The sequence below is a fragment of the Vulpes lagopus genome, chromosome 11 (genome assembly GCF_018345385.1).
Source record: "Vulpes lagopus strain Blue_001 chromosome 11, ASM1834538v1, whole genome shotgun sequence".
Classification (NCBI taxonomy): domain Eukaryota; kingdom Metazoa; phylum Chordata; class Mammalia; order Carnivora; family Canidae; genus Vulpes; species Vulpes lagopus.
Window position 1 is genome coordinate 46,432,823 of NC_054834.1, and position 10,482 is coordinate 46,443,304.

General features: G+C 34.5%; 1 protein-coding gene across 2 annotated transcripts in view; it reads right to left on the reverse strand.

The window, feature by feature from the left end:
* Positions 1 to 10,118, reverse strand: part of KCNT2 (potassium sodium-activated channel subfamily T member 2) — a 409,501-nt gene extending 399,383 nt beyond the window's left edge. Inside the window, exon 1 of one of the 2 annotated variants that reach the window (XM_041774257.1) lies at positions 10,074 to 10,118. The gene's annotated coding sequence lies outside the window, so the exon portion shown is untranslated. Of the gene's footprint in view, positions 1 to 10,062 lie in introns of both variants that reach the window. The other variant, XM_041774258.1, reaches the window with a different exon arrangement.
* Between the last annotated feature and the right edge of the window lie 364 nt (positions 10,119 to 10,482).

Genomic DNA, 10,482 nt, shown 5'->3' on the forward strand with positions numbered 1-10,482 from the left:
GTATTGTACCTTCTCTGAATGTATGTCTTACTACTGTTTTCCTCCACATTCTTGCTTCAGGGTACACCGTGTTTTTTCTGCCCAGACATATATATGACTTTTTCTCCCTCCTTTAAGTCTTGCTCAAATGTTTTTTTTTTTTTCAGCAAGGCTTACTCTGACAAACCTATTTAAAACTTCAACTTATACCCTGACTGATAATATCAAAAACTGGTGAGAATGTAGAGCAACAAGTACTTTCATAACTATACAGCTATTTTTTAAACAATTTAGCAGATTCTCACAAACTTAAGCAAACACTTATGATAGGAACCAGCAATTCCACCCCTAGGTATTTACCCAAGAAAAAGTTCTTATGTCCATATAAAGACCCGTATACAAATGATTATAGCAGTTTTATTAATAATCTCTGGAAACAGGAAATAACCTAAATGTTCATCAACTGGGAAGTGAAAAACATGTTGTAATACATCCATACACTTAAATGCTACTCAGTAATAAAAATAAATGAACTACTGGTCTATGCAATATTGTTACTAAAACTCCAGCTCTGATGCTCACCTCTGAAAAAGTCAATACTAGAGACAGTATTGATTGGAAAGGAAAGGTTGCTTTACTTGAGAGGCCAGCAACCTGGGGAAACAGCTGTAGATGTCCAAAGATCACCTCTGAGATTCCAGGTTAAGGAGCAGAGCTTTAAAAGGGGAAATTTACTGTAGGAGATTACATATATATGAATGAAAAGAGCAAGGAAACTTAGAACTATTCATGAGGGAAGATGGAGCATGTGCATTGAACAAATATAGATGTAACATACATCTTATGTTTATTTTGGGATGGAGACATAACACCAGAAGGAGACAAAATCCAGCCCCTGACATTAGGAGGTTATCACAGGACAAGGAGAAGTTACTATAGGCCTGCTCTGAGAGCTGATACAAACTGGCTGGAGTCTTGGACTCATTATCTTGGATAAAATGTGGGACCTTGCTGGTGTACAGTTGGAACCATATCAGGTGACCCTGAATCCAGGCTTCTGTAGAGATAGCCATTGGGTTTGTTAGCGGGCACTGAAAAAATACAACAGCTGATTGGGGGAAAACAGTTTTCTGAAAAACAAGAGCTTTAAACTTTCTGCTAGTTTTAACCTCATTAGCCTTATAGGGCATGGTTTTAATTCCATGGATGAATCACAAAGTCATTTTTCTAAGTGAAAAAAATTGAAACAAATGATCACATATATTATAATTCTTTTTAAAAAAAAAATATTTTATTTATTTATTCATGAGAGACACACAGAAAGAGAGAGGCAGAGACACAGGCAGAGGGAGAAGCAGGCTCCATGCAGGGAGCCCCTTGTGGGACTCAATCCTGGGACTCCAGGATCATGCCCCGGGCCAAAGGCAGGAGCTAAACCGCTGAGCCACTCAGGAATGCCCCATATATTATAATTCTATTTATAGGAAATTCAGGCAAAGGGAAAGCTATAGGACAGTAATGAAGTTAATATTTGAGAAAGAATGGAAATGAAAGGATACTGAACACAAAAGGACACTAAGAAACACTTTTGGTAGTAGAAATATTCTCTTGATTGTAGTGGTAGTTATATGACAGTATTTCCCAAAATTCATTGAACTGTCTACTAAAATGGAATGAATTTTACTGCCTACAAATCATACTGAAACAAGCATTTTTCTTAAAAGACAAAGTTGTATTTTGGCAAAGATTTGTGTAATTCACTACCTTCTGACAATATTGATCAAATAAAAAGAGAGCACACATATGCAATGTTGAGAGTGAAAAAAGGGACATAACGACAGTTACAGCTACAACTGATATGATGACAGTAGTATATAAACATTTCTGAGAGCAAATTTACAAAAATAACCAAAATTGATAAAACTGAACCAAGAATCAAGAGGAAGCCACAATGGTCCAATACCTATTAAGATATTTGAATCTGCAGTTAAAACTCAACCAGTATAAAAAAAACAAAGTCCAGGTGATTTTAGAGCAAATTATACCCCACTTTCAAGGAATAGATAATTCCAATTTTATGCAAAGTTTCTCTGAGAATACAAAAAAGGGACAATTCCAATATTCACTTTAAAAAGCCAGTATAGGGATCCCTGGGTGGCGCAGTGGTTTGGCGCCTGCCTTTGGCCCAGGGCGCGATCCTGGAGACCCAGGATCGAATCCCACGTCGGCTCCTGGTGCATGGAGCCTGCTTCTCCCTCTGCCTGTGTCTCTGCCTCTCTCTCTCTCTGTGACTATCATAAATAAATTAAAAATTTTTTTAAAAATAAAATAAATAAAAAATAAAAAGCCAGTATAACTTACTATCTAAATTAGGTCTGGGTACTACAATAAAGAGATATTATAGGCTTATGTCAATTGTGAAAATAAATGCAAATAAAACAAAACTAAAAAAGCAAACCAATTCAGCTATATAAATTAAAGTTACCAAAAAAAATAAATAAATAAATAAAGTTACCATAGCAGGAGTAATTTGAATTTATTCGAGTAATGTAAGATTGTGTTGATATTCTAGAATTTTTAAAATTTGTATAGATGTACCAGATAAAAGGCAGAAAACTGTGTAATAAACTCGATAAATGAAGAAAAAAGGGATAAAATGTAACACCCATTAATGGGTAGAAAAAGTCATAAAACAGAAGTATATGAAAGCTTCCTCAAAGTAGGAATGTAGCAAACATTCTTAATGAAAACATATTGATACCATTCTCTTCACCATCAGAACAAAAGAAAAAAGAATTTTCTCTACTCAGCTTTTATCAATGTTGTTCTAAAACTCTGTGCCAATGCAGCAGACAGATTTAGAAAATGTAATTTTAAAAATTACATAAATTAGCAATGCATGACTTTAAGAAAAGAAAAGACCTATATACATAAAATGATTACATTTTATTGGAAGAATTTAAGGAAACCAAAAGGGAGGTTATACCATATTTGCAGAAATAAAAAAAATGTAAATTGATCTATATGTTAAGTGTAGTTTCACTAAATTTCCTAACAACTGACTCAAGCAGATTCAAATTATTAGAAAAGCAAAGATTCTAGAATATTCTAGAATAAAGTGGGGAAATTGTTTTATCTAATATCAAGATCTATCAGAAAGTTATGATGACTAAATAAGTATGGTATGCCAGTGGAAAACAAAAATTTATCACTGGGCTAAAATTCAGAGTCCAGCTTGTGACTGTTTATGTATGAAAATATGATATAATGAAGGTGACATTGTCCATCAATGTAAAAAGGAATATCTTGTACATAAATGATGTTAAGAAAATTATCTATATTGGAAAAAATCATTTGGATTTTATTTCACACTATCTACAGAAACTCAATTCTAGATAGATATAAATATGAAAAGAATATTTTGAAACTTTTACAAGAAAATATAGAATCACTGTGCCTCCATTGTAAGGAATTACTTCTTGTACAAACAAAAAAAGCCCTAAACTACAATCATTAGGTAATTTAAACTACATTAAAATTAAAATTTCTATTGAGCAAAGCACTCCAAAAATATGAAATATCAAAAATTCAGAGGTATAAGAAAGGTGTAATATGTTAACATCTTATAAAGAATTCCCACAGGGACACCTGGGTGGTTCAGTGGTAGAGTATCTGCCTTCAGCTCAGGGCATGATCCCAGGTCCAGGGATCAAGTCGGGGATTGGGTCCAGGGATCAGATCCCACAATAGGCTCCCTGTTAGGAGCGTCTTCTCCCTCTTGCCTATGTCTCTGCCTCTCTCTCTGTGTCTCTCGTGAATGAATAAATAAAATCTTAAAAAAAAAAAAAAACCTACAAATCAAAAATAGAAGAGATATACAACTTATTTTTTTAGATGGGCAAACTAATGAATAGGTATTACAGAGAAGAAGCACCAAAACTGGCCAGTGAATATACCAATATAGTGGAAACTTATGTATGTAAGTATATATGAGCTCTGTAGGAAAATGAGGCAGCCTAAGGGGATAGGTGAAAGGGGATGGATTTGGGATATATTTGGGGGATAGGATAAACATGTCTTATGATGCATTAGCTGTGGTATAAAAAAGAAAATGAGAAATTGAAATGACCCCTTGATTTTGGACCTGAGCAACTGATTAACATTCATTAAGATGGGAAGACAAGAGCAGAGTAGGGTGTTTGGGAGATGGAATGATGAATTTTTTTTTAAGATTTTATATTTATTCATGAGAGACAAGAGACACAGAGGGAGACAGAGACAGAGACAGAGAGAGACAGAGACACAGGCAGAGGGAGAAGCAGGCTCCATGCAGGGAGCCCGATGTGGGACTCCATCCTGGGACTCCAGGATCACGCCCTGGGCCGAAGGCAGGCACTAAACCGCTGAACCACCCAGGGATCGCCTGGAATGACGAATTAAGAATTTTGTTTTATATATGTTAGGTTTGAGATGTCTATTATTGTTAACCAGTTATTGATGCCTCAATTTGGAGAGTCTCTTCACATAACTATAGTAATAACCCAAAAAGAAAAGCCCACCTGATGTTGCCATATATCATAAAAAAGATATTTGGCAAAATTTACAGTAATTTGTCTTATTTAAGAAAGTGACTTAAATAGGAAGAGATGAAAATTTGATCTTTAATGATGAAACATTGAAAGAATTTCTGTTGACATCAGGACATGACACTTTAGCCACAATTATATTAATGTTGTGACAAAATTATTTAAGATAAATAAATAATGTGTATAAAATGTGAATACTGTGGCAAGTTTATTATACATGTGTTAAACTCTAGACAGATTTGTTTCTTTGAAAAAGCCCATTGAGGCATTAAGAAATAGAACTTGAAAGAAAAGTAATTTTGCAGAGCTAGGATTCCTTATATGATAACAAAGTGAATGTTTCTCTGTTATATTCACCTCTTCTCCCAGCCTCCATAACAGTCTAGAAGACAGGTAATTCAGGGCATTAGCCAAGATAGTAAGAAAGAGGGAGACAGCTAATAAAAATTAATGAGTCAGAAATTCACAATTTGATTAAGTGAATTACCTAGACTTTTTTCTAGGGCAGTGAAACTTTTGTATGGTACTAGAGTGGTGTGGATACATGACATTATGCATTTGTCGAACTCATAAAACTTTACAGCACAAAAAAGTAAAAATTAGTTTATTCAAAAATTTTAAAAATCAGTTAGGAGGCTGAAGTATCTCAGGACGGAATGCAAAATGTTACAAAAGAATTAACTGCATTAAATGTATTATAAATTAACTGTATTATCTGTGTAAATTAGTGCATGATACAATGTCACTGAAGGGAGAAGGAAAAAGGGTATTGACCTTTAATAAAAAGTTATTTAAACTTTAGAAATTATTGGAACTGTAAGACTAAAGGCAAAGGAACTGTACATAAGTAGTGCTGCAGTTGATGAAGTTATTTCTCATGTGGGTGTGGATTGATAAATCTGAAAATACTATACATATATACTGGAATTAAACAAAAATAAATCAGTGTTCAAATGGTTGGAACCAAGCTTCTTAGTGTTAGAAAGGGAGGTTATGGATAAGCAAGGAAGGAGACTAAAATGAACTATCTAGTACTGGGTTAGAGTCAGAGCCACTGGTCTGAACATGTAGATACAGATAGAAAGGAAATATGTGTATATACATAGAATGGTGTTTATGCATATATTTCTTAGCTCTGCTGGCTGAGAGAGCCCAGAAGCAATAACCCCAGGAACAACAAGCATGTCAGCATCCAGATCTTGGTTTCTAATACTGTCCTCTAATAAAAGGACAAAATGGCCAAAGTTGGGCCAATTTGAAAAGCAAAATAAGTAATATAGTATTCATGAACATAAAACATAAGTAGAGCCATTTAAAATGGAACCAGAGTAGCCATTTCAGAAAAAACGCCTTGCATGTCTCATTTTCTGAACCTTTGAATTGGGCTAAATTGCCAGCATTCCAAGAAGGCAACAGGAAAGCAAATAATCCTATTTGAGAAGACTGATAAAAGTGAACTTTTAACTGGTGATCACTTCGCCTGACCAATCAAGGAAGTACAAATATAGCCTTGCTTCTCAGCACCAATGAACTCTTCTTAAAAACAATTTATCTAATCCTCCTCCTTTTCCCCATAAAAAAAACTGAGTCCACCTCCCGTAATCATGACACTATTGAATTTCTACCTAAATCTGTGTACCCCAAATTACAACTCTTTGATCCCAAATAAAAGTAAATTAAAGTAAAATAAATTCTTTCTTTTTGAACTGGTTTCACGTTTTTAGGTTGGCATACAGGATTATCACTGGATTATAGACATCCAGAAATTCATACTGATCTCATAAATGATTGAATAAATAAATGGGAGTAAAGAAACATATTTCCATACTGAAGAATTCTAAATAATTTATATAAATACTCCCCATAAGGAAGTGGAGCTTAATTCTTAATTCCCAACAAACAGCACTTCATCTAGGTAATTCAGGTTAACATTATCAATGATGTCATGTTGATAATATGTAACTTTGATATGATGTAATGAAAATGACACATCCTTTCTGTGATCTTCCTCCACAAAAATGTAACCTCAATAAAATAATGAAAAAAACTTCAAACTCCAACTTAAGGACTTTCTTCAAAATCGCTGATCAAAATTGTCAAAGAAACAAGGAAAATCTAAGAAACTATCATAGTCTAGATGAATCTAAGAAGACATAATGACTAAATGTAATATGATACTCTGGATCTGTGTTGACCAAAATAGAGGGTGAATAGTGGTGGGAGTTTCCTGTGGCCTTCCCCAGTATGACAGCTCCTGTATCGCAGGCCAAGGACCTGATACAACAATCCTGCCAACCATCCATTTCAAGGTTGGATTTTGGTAAAGAAAAGAGACATTGGATAAAAACTAAGGAAATCTGAGTAAAGCATAGAGTTTGGTTAATTACAGTGTCTCAGGATTGGTTCATTAGCTGTGATAAATGTACCATAGTAATGTAAAATATTAACCATAAGGGAAACTGAACAAAAATATCCAGGGATTCTATACACTATATTTGCAACATTTCTATAAATTGAAAACTATCCCCCCCAAAATTTATTAAATGTTAGCACAAGGAGAAATAGTAATATGAATATTCTTCTATATATGTTTAAATGTACCTCATAATTAAAACCCTTCTACCAAGAAAAGTATAGTAGAAATTCATGAAAACTATCCTGTTGAACGCTTACTCATTTTTCCAAAATTCAGTTAGAGTATCTTTATTTTGAAGGCTTTCTTATTGCATTATTTATGTTCCTTTTCTACTCAGTGTTACACTTATTAATATGTTTACCTGCGTCCCTCTGTTTTACCTACCTCAAGTTCCCAAGTATGAGCTATAATTATTTTTCTGTTCATAGCCAGTGTCCAGCAACCATAAGTACATGTGGTTAACAGTATATGCTTATTAAATGCATGGAGATTGAGACCATGGGAGAGAAAGAACTAAAGATAAAAATACAGGAATGTCATATGGAAACAACAACCAGAAAATTAAACCATTAAGAAGACATAACTAAACAAGATGAGAGAAGATTAAGAACAAGAAAAATTCAGTATTATGAAAGACAAGAAGGGGAAGTTTCAAAGAAAAAAGATCAATAATGTCAAAGGCATCAAAGAAGATACAGGGGATTTTAATTTTTTTATTTTTTAAAAAAATTTTATTTATTTATACACAAGAGACACAGAAAGAGAGAGGCAGAAACACAGGCAGAGGGAGAAGCAGCCTCCCTGTGGAGAGCCTAATGTGGGACTTGATGTGGGACCCGATCCTGAGACTCTTGGATCTGAGCCGAAGGCAGACGCTTAACCGTTGAACCACCCAGGCCTCCTGATACAGGGAGTTTTTAATAAGATTGAGTATTGTTGGTTGAATTATGTCTCCCAAAATAATATGTCCAAGTCCTAACTCCCATAACTGGGAATATGACTTTATTTAGAAATAAGACCTTTGCAGATATAATCAAGGTAAGTTTAGGTTATACTAGAGTAGGGTCAATAGTCAGTGATTGGTGTTCTTAGAAAGAGGGAGATTTAGACACAGAAATATGCAGACAGCACACAAAGTGGAAGGCTACGTGACAATGGAGGCAGAGATTGGTGATGCCACTGCAAAGTGAGGAACTGCAAGGATGACAAAAACCACCAGAAGTTAGGAAGAGCATAAAAGATATTCCCTAGTTACCTCTGGAGATAGTGTGGCTCTGCCAACACCTTCACTTTAGAATTCTGACCTTCAACACTGTGAGGAAACAAGTTTCTGTACTAAACCACCCAGTTTGTAGTAATTTATTGCAGTAGCCCAAGGAAACCAATACACTGAAAAGGATCAAATAAATGATTAGGAAGCTCACTGAGAGTATTCCAAGATAACTGTTTTAGTTGGGAGACATAAACCATAATTAAAATAGGTGGGAAGTGTGTGAGTGGTGAAGAAATTAATTTTATAATAAAAAATCATCATTTCAAAAATTTTGAAGTCATCAAAACAAAAATAAGTTATGCATTTTCACTTATTACAACACTAATTATTTAAAATTTTTATATTAAGCAATTTTGCAAGGTTAGCAAAACCTCTAACAGCATGGTTTTATGTGCTATTGGGGGTGGGAATTAGGGTGACATTCATGGACAGCAATTTGAAATGGTTTGTAGCATGAAACTTCATAGCATCTGTAACTTCACAAATTTATTCTCATTTTAAAAATTTCCTTCCTAAATTTATTTTAGCCAATACTATATAACCAATTTTCATGGTTCAGTTCATAATGAAGTAAGAGATGTCTTTCTCTCTCTCTTTCTTTTCTTTCCCTGCTGTATAGTCTGATTCAGCTTTTCTTTGCAGCCTGCTCTATTGTGCAAAGAATCAGGATACCACTTCATTTCTTGTTACTAAGGTCAATATGTAGTTCAATCTTAAAATAACATAAGGAATAAAAGAATACTTCTATTTGCCTCCTCTAAGGCTGAATCCTGTATTGTTTGCCATCAGATAGGTACTGCTACTAGAGGGATTATATAAAAAACTAGCAGCAGCCATTTTTTTTCATTAGGAGTAGATTTTAACTAACTTTGTATCAAAAGAAAGTTATTCATTACTTAATCTTTTTTCCCCAAGTTTTTATTTCAATTCAAGTTAGTTAACATATAGTGTAGTACTAGTTTCAGGAATAAAATTTAGTGATACATCACTGACTTATAATACCCAGGGTTCTCATAACAAGTGCTCTCCTTAATGCCCATCACCCAATTAGCCCATTGCCCCTGTCTACCTCCTCTTCAGCCAATCTTCTCATAAGGCTGTCCTGGCATAGCCAATTTCCCCCTACTATTAATGCCTTTTTAAAATTAAATGCTGTAGGGATCCCTGGGTGGCGCAGCGGTTTGGCGCCTGCCTTTGGCCCAGGGCGCGATCCTGGAGACCCGGGATCGAATCCCACGTCGGGCTCCCGGTGCATGGAGCCTGCTTCTCCCTCTGCCTGTGTCTCTGCCTCTCTCTCTCTCTCTCTGTGACTATCATAAATAAATAAAAATTTAAAAAAATAAATAAAATTAAATTAAATGCTGTAACCATTTCAAGATGTCAGTATCAGAATAGTCATTCTTACGCTTAAGTCTCATGAAATAGATCCTTGAAGTAAGCCTCAGTTTGAACCATGACTGAAGATAACAGGACCACAGATAACAAATGAGACAAGTATAGTTAACTATTTTATCCAGCAGTTCAATTATTTTTCATCTATAAGACCCCAGAGTTGCATCCTCAGTAAGTGACAATTTTAATCTGTGAACAATTGAAAATAGATTTTTATATGTAATCCAAAGGGATCTTCATAACCTGGGCATTCACATTTATTTCTAATCATTTAAATTTATTTCTAAACTGGAATACCATTAAGGAGGATTCCAAGGAATTGAAAGTATGCTCCATCTTTTGGTTTATTGAAACTGGCCATGGGTTGATTTTTAAATTATAGTATTTCTATAAAATTAAATTTTAGAGGTGATTACCTTAAAATTACCTTTTGAGGGGTGCTTGGATGGCTCAGTCAGTTAAGGATCTGTCTCCAGCTCAGGTCATGATCCCAGGTTCCTAGGATTGAACCGCACAGCAGGCTCCCTACTCAGCAAAAAGTCTGCTTGTCCCTCTCCCTCTGCCTCTCTGCCCTGTTCATGCTCTCTCGCTCACTCTCTCACTCTCTCTCAAATAAATAAATAAAATCTTTTTAAAAATAAATAAAATTATCTTTTGAGAAATATTTCTGAATGGCATTTTATTCTCTCAGAGTACCTAAAAGAAAAAAATCTTTTTTTATAATCAATTGTATTTTTTGTTACTAATGACAATAGGAATATTATTAATAACATGATGTTTAATTATTAACTAACAGGATTTCTTAATAGAATAAACTTTAAAATGAAACTAGCAGC